Source organism: Candoia aspera, chromosome 10, assembly GCF_035149785.1.
Source record: "Candoia aspera isolate rCanAsp1 chromosome 10, rCanAsp1.hap2, whole genome shotgun sequence".
Classification (NCBI taxonomy): domain Eukaryota; kingdom Metazoa; phylum Chordata; class Lepidosauria; order Squamata; family Boidae; genus Candoia; species Candoia aspera.
In genome coordinates, this window is record NC_086162.1 from 26,527,508 (window position 1) to 26,540,243 (window position 12,736).

Here is a 12,736-nt window from a genome sequence, read left to right on the forward strand (position 1 = left end):
ACTATTTGAATTGGGCCCTGAAGATGGAGGTGTATCTTCGCAGAGAGAATCTTTGGCTGCCAATTGGTGAGCAAACCCCCCAAATTCCCAGTGCTGGATTTTGGGGGAGTGTTGGCATTTTTTTCTGTTTTTGGCTACCATGGTAATTAAGTACTTCCTTAAGCATTCTGGCTGGGTGAAGAGATTGAATTTAACTGTCCTCAGTTTAGGTGTTAATAGTTGCACTGAGGGGGAGGAACCTTGCCTGGACTTGTTTTGGTTTCAGTTTTTCCTTCTCTTTAGGCATGTAGAGAGTAAGCAGCTCTCTTTGAGAGCCTGTGAGAATGCAGAAGCCTGTAAATGCATTGCCTGAGGGGAAGGCAGCTTGCAGGACTTTTTGTTTAGTTTCTTTTAGCCTTGCAGCCAGTAAGCAGCTCTCTGAGAGAGCTCTCTCCTCTCTGAGAGCGTGTATGAATGCAGAAGCCTGTAAATATGTTTTTGTACTTTCTGTAAATAAATTTATTTTTATAGAAATGCCTGGTGTGTGATTTTTCTGATCTCCCTGGGCCAAATGCTTTCCAGAACTCTGCAACAGAAACATAATAGGGCACAAAAAGATATTTGAATAATTCCTCAGGTTTTGTCACCACAGGTGGTTGGTGCTCTGGCCAAACTTGCCCCACAGAGAGTTTTAAAAGAGTTTGGCAATCTGCCTTTTAGCAGGATTTACTTCAGTGTGCTCACGTTGTAAGCGGACACCTTCCATCCTTTCATAACCCCAAATATATTGATCTTTATCCTGCTCTGTTTTGCACCAGTCCGGGTATCTACTGGCCTCCTGTTTCTATCTGAGATGGGTGTTCATATACCCTGAAAATACTGTTGCTGATTTTCTTTCAAAATGCCAGATCTCGTAGATTTCAACAATTCTGTAACCTTTTTCTAAAGCTACATTCAACGGCGCACCACATCCCGGTCAGAGCCCTTTTCTCATCACTGTGTTCACAGGGAGCGGTTTGCTGCTTTTCTGTGCAGGTTGTGCACAAACTAAACATTAATTTGCCCGCTGATTTTGTGGGGTAGCACTGGGAAACAGAGGCTCCTTGGAGGGCACACTTTGACTTTGGCTATCCCAAAATACTGCTTAATATCCCCAAAGTTTCGGTAGAGGATTTGAGGATGGCCAGTTGGGTACTCCTTGGTCTTGTTTACGAAGGGGTACAAACTGGTGAAACCATAATATAAGATTTGCTCACCAGGTTTTGGTTTGTAGTACAGGCATGTAGCGTTTGTTCTACCCCCCCCCCCCCAAAAAAAAAGCATCTCGCAGGTTCAAAGGAGTTGGGAGCTTATTCTCAACTAGAAACTGCTTCAAAGCAGGTCAGTACCTGTGGTGGTCTCTCATGAAGGATACTCAGGCTGCAAGTTTTCTCAGGATGAGAGCTTGTGGTCTCTCATGAAGAATGTAGGAAGAATGCACAGACACAACTTCCTCGGGATGAGAGCTTGTGGTCTCTCATGAAGAATATACACGACACACAGTTTCTTGGGATGAGAGCCCCGATTCAAGCCGTAAGCTCTCTTTTATTATTCCCCCAGTTAAGCAAGTGCACTAAAACAGTAATTCACATAGCAGAAGGCTGATTGGTCTAAATAGCAATGCATACCTCATGTAACCCCCCTGATAGCCTCCTGGCACAGCTCAGGTTACAGCTCCTGTTGCCTTGTGAGGAAAGTTTTTGCTACAACCTTATCCACTATGGAAGTTCAAGGAAGGTTCAATGTAAATAAGCATCTCGCACAGCTGTCGTGGTTTGCCAACCAACAACATAGCATACAATGCTCTCTACATCTCCTCCTTTTTATTTTCAGTTATAGCAAGCCATTTCCTGTTGTGAATAGAGGCTGATACACAGGAGAGTAACTCTGAAGGCACATGGAAGATATGAGAGGGAAACAATAAATGCAACAGCAATTAATGCAAATAATACAAATATTTGTATAGTGATATTAAACATATGAGTACATGATGAATAAATGCCAAGGTTAATACTGTTAGGGTTAATATACTGTCAACAAAATGTGGCAAGTGTCTGAAATCTAGAGGCTAAATGAACTATGGTCACATTATCTGGGGCAGCAGTGCGAATACCTGGCACAAAGGTTTGGTTGTGCCAGTGGGTTACAAAGAGAGGAACTGCCACCAGAGGAAGTCCAGCGTGGCCATAGGCAGGGGCGTGCAAACAACCCCAACAGTCCATTTTCTGTAGAGTGCGAGCAAGTGATTGTAGATCCGGAATGTATATATTCGGAGTCCAGGATCCATGCTGAGGTGAGGCTAGAGTAAATGAAAACAAACTACACAAACAAATACATAAAATGGTAATAAAAGAGTTGGCATTCAAACAAGCAATAATGACAACAATGAAATTGTCCTCTGATTTAGGGAGATTGTTCTTTTGCAACAGTTGGTTCGCTTGCATTCCCAGAGCTTTGATTTGTCCCCAGTTCAGACGGTGCTGTTGACGTGGCACTCGGGCCTTGTTGGTGGTGGCTCCCGTGGTGGAGTTGGTTTGCAGCATCTGTCCGAACTGTGGAATTGGATTCCTCAGTTCCTGATGCCATTCCACCATGATATGGTTTAACACAACGTCCAGGAACCCACAATGGACCTGTGGGAAGAAGCAGAGCAGCATATCCCCTTCCCCAGGTCAATAAGGGAACAGGGCCTTTCCAGGTAGGGTCAGGAAGTTGCTTATAATATACCAAAGGCTTTGGTAACGTGACTTGAGATCCAAAATGACGTTGAACAGCAGTGTCAGAATTGGAAGAAAGATTTAAGTGATTAAGTGTAAAAAGAACTTGATTCAGCCATTGCTGAATATTTGGCAATGAGGGTAATACTCCCCCATTTTGTGTTTGTCCAGGGAGGACTTTAAAGTCTTATTGGCTCGTTCAACAATAGCTTGGCCAGTGGAATTATAAGGAATGCCAAAAAGGTGAGAAACAGACCATTGCTGGTAAAAGGAGGCAAAGCCAGAGCTGCAATAAGCAGCTCCATTATCAGTCTTCAAGACTGAGGGCTTGCTCATGACAGCAAAACAGCGAACACAGTGATTTATAACATGCTTTGTGGCCTCTTCACGTTGTGGAGTGGCAAAAATATAGCCAGAAAAGGTATCAATAACAACATGTAAATACTTCCATGGAGAAAAGGAGGGATATTGAGTCACATCCATTTGCCAAATCTGATTAGCTTTCAAGCCACGGAGATTGACTCCCATGGATGGAGCAGACACGTGTTGAGAACAAGCATCACACTGTTGAACAATGGCTTTAGCTTGTGAGATGGGCAGTTGGAATTGTCGAGCCAAAGCTCGGGCGTTTTGGTGAAATTGACTGTGACTTTCCCAGGGGGAAGCAGAAAACAACAGCTGGATAGAAGGACGACAGGCTGCATCAGCAATCTGGTTACCAAGTGAAATCTGTCCAGGGAAAGGTTGATGACTTCGAATATGAGCAACATAGAGAGGATGTCTGCAGTTATGCAAAACATCCTGCAAAGTGAGAAGAAGTGACAGCAAATTTTCATCGAGAGAAGGAGAAACATATGCACCAGGAAGAGAACAAACAATTTGAGAAACATAGAGACTATCAGAGATAACATTGAGAGGCTGGGAGGGAAAAAGTTGAAGGCCATAAATCATAGCAGCAAGTTCAGAGCGCTGTGCAGAGGTTTGAGGAGGGGTGATTTTTGTGTGCCACTGTGAGCCTGTTTGCCACATCACCGCCCCCCAAACCTTGCCGCCATCAACAAACAAAGTCAGAGCGTGAGACAAAGGAAAAGAAGAGATAATAGAGTGAAAAATAAGAGGCAGTTGTGAGACAGCCAATAGACGAGGGTCAGATGATAAGTGATAGGTGACAGTGCCAACATAATCAGTCAAAGCAATTTGCAAGTCAGAAGACTCTGAGAAAAAAATTTCCCATTCTCGCAGCGGGATGGGAACAATAATTTGAATCAAATCCAACCCAATTAGTGCTCGGCTACGAGAGCGCCCTTTGAAGATCAAAGTAGCAAACAAAGAAGCCAAAGGAGTGATAGTACGACAAGGAGTATGTGCGAGGTGCAACCACTCCAGAATATAAACAAGAGGTTTAGCGTGAGAAACCAATATCTGGCAAAGAACTGCAGTAGGAAGCTTGCCAGTAGACAAAACAACCAATGTGAGGGGAATATTATCTTGACAGCGATCTACCCACAGTTGGGCAAGGCTGTCTTGAATATTTTGTAAAACCTGAAGTTGTTCCTTCGATAGGGTAATTAAGTCTGTGGGGTCTTTGCCACCTTTTAAGGCAGCAAACAAGGGGCTCATGGCCGCTGTTGTTTGGCCAATATAAGGACGGAGCCAATTTATTGCCCCTAAAAGCTGCTGCAGCTTAACATACGAAATGGGAGATTGAATCTCCAAAGATGGTAATTGTGGGTGAGAATAGGTTTGCATCACCTTATGACCAAGATATAAAAAAGGCTCAGAGGATTGAATTTTCTCTGATGCAATTACAAGACCATATTCTCCTAAGCATGTCTGTAAATCATGCAACCATGACAGTGGAAGAGAAGGACCTGCAATTAAAATACCATCCATATAATGGTAAACTAACAATTTTGGATATTGGAGCCGAAAAGGTTCTAAAGCAGTAGCAACATAAATTTGACACAAGGTGGGACTATTTAACATCCCTTGTGGTAAAACTTTCCACTGATATCGTTGTGTGGGCCGGTCAGCATTTAAAACTGGCACAGTAAAAGCAAACAACATTTTGTCTTTCGGATAAAGAGGAATAGTAAAAAAACAATCCTTTAAATCAATAATTCTTAATTCATAAGTTCTGGGGATTAAGTTAGGGTTAGGCATCCCACATTGTAAGGCACCCATAGGCATGATGAGCGCATTAATAGCACGCAGATCGTGCAACATACGCCATTTGCCTGATTTCTTTTTAATGACAAAAACTGGTGTATTAAAAGGACTGGTTGTTGGCTCAAGATGACCAGCTTGTAATTGTTCTTAAACCAACATGTGTAAAGCAGTTAATTTGCATTTTAGGCAAGGGGTTTTTGGCTTAAAACGATTATTACTGGTCCCTCTGACAACATTTGCTCCTCCCCCCAGTGCCCTGCATTGTGCTTTAAAGTGTCCTGGCTTCCCACAATTGAAACAATTACCAGTAGGCTTGCCAAGGCGTCCCTTATGCAGAGCCATTGCTAAAGTCCCCATCTGCCAGGCATTAGTCCCTACCTCCAAACAAGCTTTTAACATGTCAGCCAGAGAATACTCTGGTCGAGAAATGATAGACTGTAAAGCCTTCTTACAATCAGCATTGGCATTTTCTGCAGCCATGCACTTGAGAAGCTCATCAGCTGCTTCAGTATTGTCTTGAGTTTCAGAAACAGGGAAGGCGTTTAAACCTTCCAATAACTCTTCTCCTGATAAGGTTCCAGCATGCATGGACGCTTCAAACCCAGTTCTAACAGCTCCTTTGTACATCACTTCCTCTTGTGATTCTACAGGTGCCACAACAGGCTGAATTAAAGGAGCAGGCAGTGTCACTTGAGGACCCGGGGTTGTTAATTGGGGTCTCTGAGTTGGTTTTAAAAGATATGGCGGGGGGGCGCTTGGAGGCGGCAACAAAGAAGCGGTGGTATTAGCATTAAATGCCTGAGCATGATACTCAGTCGCCTCCTTAATCTTCTTCCACAATGCTAACAGAGACATAGGAGCTCGAACACCCTCATGCAATTCCTTCCCTATTCTTATCCAATCTTCAAGTTCTAATGATCCCTGTTCTGGATACCAGGGACATCGAGTATATACAATTTTTAAAAGTCCCTCAATTGTCTTTAAGTCTGTATCATAAGGCTTTCCTGTTGCTTTAATAAACGTATTCCTTAGCAGACATTTCAGTTCTTTGGCATGAACTTTCTGCCCTACTGAAAGTTTACTCCCCATACTCACGAAAGGGAACTGAAGTTGTCCAGCGATTCAGTTGAGGTGCACCGTAGCTATTCCAGCTGGTGAGTAAAGGGTTGCAAGGAATCACATCGGGGGGGTCACCACTTGTGGTGGTCTCTCATGAAGGATACTCAGGCTGCAAGTTTTCTCAGGATGAGAGCTTGTGGTCTCTCATGAAGAATGTAGGAAGAATGCACAGACACAACTTCCTCGGGATGAGAGCTTGTGGTCTCTCATGAAGAATATACACGACACACAGTTTCTTGGGATGAGAGCCCCGATTCAAGCCGTAAGCTCTCTTTTATTATTCCCCCAGTTAAGCAAGTGCACTAAAACAGTAATTCACATAGCAGAAGGCTGATTGGTCTAAATAGCAATGCATACCTCATGTAACCCCCCTGATAGCCTCCTGGCACAGCTCAGGTTACAGCTCCTGTTGCCTTGTGAGGAAAGTTTTTGCTACAACCTTATCCACTATGGAAGTTCAAGGAAGGTTCAATGTAAATAAGCATCTCGCACAGCTGTCGTGGTTTGCCAACCAACAACATAGCATACAATGCACTCTACAAGTACCCACCACAGACCTCCATTTGTGTTCCCAGATGCTGCGCACAGCATAACCCTGCTCCCTGAGGTACTCTTCTTTAATCATAGTACGGCTGTGCAGACCGCCATTTGTTGAATCAAGTAATTTGTTGAAGTCATTTTCAGAGTAGCAGACAGGACACCCATGAAAAAAACCGTGAAATTCAAAAGCCATGGGAACCCCATTTATGATGGCAAAGCCATCCAAATAATATTTGCCTACTTGCTTTTCACCCCCATTCAGAGCATGCTGAATATTGAGATTCTCAGCATGCGCTATATGCAACAGCCACTGAATGGCTAGAGCCGAATACCTTTTCTGTGTCCCATGGTAAGAGTCCAGAGGTGCTAGAACAATGGTATTGCTCTTCAAATACATGAACAGGTACTGGGCCATGCAGACAGAGGCCAATGTAATATACTGGAAGGGGTCAACACTGTGAATTTAGATTTCCTCAACAATATCCCCCCCGCGCCCGCTGAAGCACTCACGCTCTGTCATCCCCATCACTTGCTCCCTAAACCGAATACAAGCCTCCCTCAGTATCTCCACATCTTTTCCGCAGTAGTAAGCCAGAGCTTTCTTTAGTTTAAACACTGTACCTGTATAGCAGCATGCCATTTCAGAAATTCTTCTCTCTCACCGGGCATCATGGTTTCAGGGCTGTAATACTTGACTTCAGGGAGCGGCCCCACGTAGTCTTGATTGGCCATTGTATGTAACAAATGGGGGAAATACCCCTTGCTGCCTTGAAACCCCATAGCTTTGGGTAGTTTGCTTAATTTAAGGGGCAAAAAGGATAGGCTATCAATAAACCGAATCTTATAAGCCGGGAGGTTGATACACAGCAGCTTGCCTCCCTGACTTATCAGCTCAACCTTAACCTTTTCACGGATCAGCTGCCTCAGCACCAGGTACCCATCGTAACCTTTGGCGTTTTGAGCGATACAAGTACATCCTTTAAACTTATGATTTATAAATTTCTTCACAAATTGCTCCAGGCACTTAACACCATAACAATCCCAACTTACTACATCTTTATCACTGCCATCCTTCAGCATATCCATGGCATACACATAATTTGGTATATGCACCCCCATCTCTTGGCAGCATTCAGAATCATAAATGACATATCTTTCACTAATTTTCAGGTGGTCCAACAGTTTCAGAAAACATAAATGGCCTTCCAAACTTTCTACCTTCTCAGAGCATTGGCCACACGTGGCTTTCTTGCATTTTTTGTGGGGAGCAACAACATAAACCCTGCACATTTCACAATATACTTTATTCTTACAGTCTACTTTCCCTTCCATAGCCAGTTGTGTGCGCCTTTCAATACAGGCCTTAGAGTGGCAAAATAATTTGCAGTTGCCACACCTTGCCTTCTCCACCGCCACCTCCTTGCTTCAGGCATGCTCGGCAGAGGTATTGGCAACCGTGATTAAATTTGTGGTGGTAGGCCGTGTGGCAGAATTCACAAAAATAGCGCTCCCCCAGGAAGCCCTTGATGTTTTTGATTCCATAGTAATGCTTGTCATGTAACAATATAAACACCAGTTTTTCTTGCTGTGGTCTGCCAGTGACAAAAAGCCTCCACCCTCCTTCATTGTAAAATAGTATTTTTATGGTCACCACTAAATGCTCTTCAAAGAGGTGTATCTGTGAAAAGTCAACCCTGTTTTCTGTGGAAATACCCAGACTTTTGTGAAGTTCCCTGCCCTGGTAATAATTCCTTGATTTCCATCTTCTCCATCAATCAGATAGAGCAAACAGCTAGCAAAACACAGAAATTCATCTTCCACATTGAAGTCAACTAGATGCTGTCTTTTTTTCTCCAGGACTTTGGCGAATAGCACAGTGCTTATCTTCCTAAGCCCACCCCCCTCCTTGTTCTTCACTATGGTGATCACTAATTGTAAATTACCCCCCCACGCACAATACCTCTGCCTTACTCTGAAGCAAGTTTTCAACATGGGACAGAAAACCATCAGCATTTAAATCATTCATATGCCTCCTAAGAGAAAAGAGAGGATGATTCAAACCCTCTGCATCCAGCCAGAGCTGTACAAAATCATTAGGACCTATGTCCCTAGCAACATTATTGAAAAGAGTCTGTACTGCATTATGGATGGCATGTATCGCTTGAACAAAACTTCAGATTTTTTCAATATTTATAAATCTATACCATTGGTAGTATACAACAGCTCTGTAATTTCTGATAGGCCTCTCCCATGCCTGTATCATCTCCAGATGCACATCAACCATGTGACATAGAACGCCATATCTCCTCTTCTGGTTGAGATTGTGACATGGCCTCATCTGTACAGCTATCACTGTCTGCTGGGGATGTGGGATGCTCACCTTTAAAGGTCAGTTCTGGGTTAAAAATAAGGGAAAACTGTGCTTCAGTAACATTTATAATAATGTAGCATCCTCCTTACATTCTACAATCAATCTGCACTTGGATAAAATATTAGGCCATCCCACCTTCGTCTCCATGCAGCATTGCTTGTAGAAGGCTGTGGTGTCAAATTCATGCTGTCACGCCCCTGGGACTCTGTGGGCATTGTAAAGTTTGCCAAGGCTTTGTCACTCCCCATTTCTAAGGTTAAAGAGGCGTGGCAAAAATTATAGCTGCTGCAGAAACATTTAAAAGTATCTAAGAACTAGAGCTTTTGTTTCTGAGGGCTAGAGCAAATCAGACCACCCCTTATTACCTTCCAAGTTTGCTTGTGTCCGTGGCTGTGGCCCCATACTGCGCTGGCTCCCCTGGGACTCTGTGGGAGTTACAAAGCTGGCAAAGGCTTCGTCGTCTTCCCATTCTTACATGTAAAAGACATGGCAAAAATTACAGCTGCTGCAGAAATCTTTAAAGGCCTCTAAATCATGCAGGTATTTAATTTGTGTGAACTAAAAATGTACGTAAAAGCACCTTCAGGCATTGGGAATCTGTTATATCGTCCTGATGAAGAAAACAACAGCAAAATTTAAACACACCATGCTATATCTAGCAACCCACCCACCCGCCTCCAAAATCAGGCCATAAACAACACTTACATTGCTTGCATCCATTCTGAACAGGACATTCCTTGCCAACTATCTGCTCTGTCTGTGGGGCTAGATAAGAAATCATCCAGACACTGACCAGATACCAAAATTATAACATTTGTTGGGTGGTTGTTAACAGTTTCTTGTAATTAATTTCTGTTACATTCTCACATACAAGTCTCTTCAGAGATACTGGTAATTCTGCCCCAATTTTCGCCATTACATCCAGTGGGTTAGGAATCTTCTCAATACATTGCATGATGATCGTGAGTTCACCAAAGGTATCACATGTGAAATATAATTTATCTAGCTTGCTTGAGATGTTGATAGTGACCCATAGAGTCTCAGGCAAGGATATTCTAGAGCATATGTATTTAACAATGTCTGCCTCACAGGAAGCATCCACCTGGTCATTTTCTTGAAGGCAGCCCATGACACAATGATGTAATATTTTAATTATACACGCTTTCAGAATCTGAGGCATGGTGGTGTCTTGAGACCAGGGCTTTTCTTAAAAACAAAAAGAATTAGATTGGCTGTTTCAACTAATCAAAATACTCTTCTCTTAATATTTCCATAGCACTCACCATCTGCTGCCTTACAAAATCTGCAGTGACAAAGTGGTGGAAAGCCATGTTGAGCATTCTCATCAAATATGGTACACTTCTCCGGAGCTCTGAGTCTTTTCCTTGCTCTATATTTTCATTTCAGTGGCTTTGGAGTTAGATCTCCTTCAAACAAATCTCCATCAGCATTTGCCATCTTCAAACTATAGGTTTTATTTTTCAAAAGCACTCAGGTACTTATTCAGTCAGCTGTAGGGAATTGTCTGATACAGACCTATTCTGGGTAGTAGGTCTGCTGTGTGACACACACCCCTCATCCTCTCCCGCCTGGGACATGCCTGAACATGCCTGAACATTTTTCCTGTTTAGAAAACCTTTGTGATTTCAAAAACAGCCTTCCGCCCAGCCTGAATAAATGGGCACCGTTACCTTGGGTTGCATCACAGCCCTCCTGGCTGTGCACTTAAAAGTCTTTCTTTTCCCCCTCTGCCAGATCCCTGTTTCTGCTAAAGGAAAACGTCTTGTACTTTAAAAAGGCTTTTCCCATATTCAACCCTGTTTTGAGGTTTAAATGCCCTTTTATTTATTTCCCTGTCTGAGTTGGCCCTCGCTGGGTTAAACCATAGACTTAAAAACGCAGAGCTCTGTCCATAAAGCTAAAAACCATAGACACCCGATAGCTAGCTGGAGGGAGAGTCACTTCCTGCGGGCCATGCGGCCCCTTTCTTGCCTGGGTGTTCTGCACATGTGAGTAAAAAGGCTCTGGTACTTACTTATTTTCCTCAGTGATAGGGAAAGAAACATTTTTAGGCCAAAACACCATTTTTTCTGATTGCAGTTTAAAAAGCCTTTCTCCAAACCTGAATTTCCAGCCATGCATCTTGGGCAACATGTGGGGCGGGGTTGGAGGAGGTTGGGGCTTGCAGTTTAAAAAGCCTCTTCCTGCAACGCCTGTACTTCCGACCATGCGGCTTGGCTAGCACATGGGGGTGGGGGGGGGGCGTCGGGGGCGTCCATGGGAGGGATGGTCATGTCATATCTCTGCGCCACACTTCCTGGTGACATCAGCAACACGTGGCTTTGTTTGTTTACATTCGTGAGCGGGGCCAAGGAGGAGCCATCAGGCCAGCCATGGTGGACTGGGGCATTAGAAGAGTCAGCCCATTGTCCCCATGGCACCAGCTGGGCTTGGTGACCCCCGACCCTGCCACCCTGAAAAGGCCTCAGTTCAGAATCCTCTGTGCGGGAGACACCCGCAACCACGGCGCCCCCACCACAAGACCCCACAAGCCCTCGGAGAAGGAACCGAGGCCCGCTGGCAATGCATGGGAAGGCCAGCAGGCAGCAGCCGGGAGAGATGGCCGGGCGACAGGGAGACCTTTGAGCTGTCCCAGGAGAGGCGGAGGGGCCCACTATCGACTGGCCCCTCACTGGGAGGTTGTCCTGCCGCAACCAACTGGAGGCACCACAGAGACCCTGGAGCTGCGCCACTGGCCTTGTGCAGCACTGCCCACCCACCGCCCCATGCTCCTCATCCACAGCGGAGGGAGGAACTGGCCCCTCAGGAGGGTCATCCCAGCTTGGATGGCAACTTCCCACAAACCCACTTTGACCTTGACCATCAAAGCAACACAAACCAACCCTGCAGAGCCGGCCAGTCAAACCCAGGGCCATCCCAGCACCTTCCCATATATTAGGGGCCGGGAAGAGATCTGGGCTGGGCACGAGGGGGATGCCAAGAGCCCCGCTCTCCCCTGCCCCACCTATCTTGCTCTCCCACTTCCAGTTGAGGTAATAAATGCAGGTGACGCAGCGCCCGTCTCCGTGGGGGTTGTCCACATGCCACACGTAGCCCAGGCCACTGCCAGGGTAACACGCCACCATGGCCTGGAAGGGAGGTGGGGGCACTGACAACGGGGGCCAAGCAGCCAGCAGATCCACCAGGGCTCCCCCACTGCCCCCCTCTCCAGCCAGCCGCTGTTGGGGACACGTGCCCCGGGCCCCCACAACTCAAGCGTCCTCCCCAGCCAGGCACTTCCCAGCATTTCTATGGGCTCCAGCTGCAACCGGTGGCAGCTGTGGCAGGCCATGGACCCACCAAGCCCCAGGGCCTAACTTGGCCCCGTGTCTGCAGCGGGGCAAACGACATTGGCGAGGGACGGGCCCTCCGTCACAGTTTTCCAAAAGGGCTGGTGCTGCCGGCCAAAGGCAAACCTTCGCCAGCCAGAACTCCAGGCCAGGGCCCAGATTCGGACAAGGAGCTCGCGACTCTCCTGCCGTCCAGCTAGGGGGCACCATTGCTGCTCCCCAGATGCCTGCATCTTTCATCCTTCCCCTTAACGAGCCCCAAGTTGTCCGGGAGACAGGCAGCCTCTGGATCCTACAAAGCCAGCCACCGGTCCATTCCAAATGGGTGAGGGAGACAGGCACCCCTTCCCCAGCTTGGGGTTTGGGGACAGACTCCTCTGCCACCGCCGAACAAGCGCCGAGGCTGAATCCTGCAACCTCACTGGTCCCAGAGCTGTTTGACCCAAGAATCC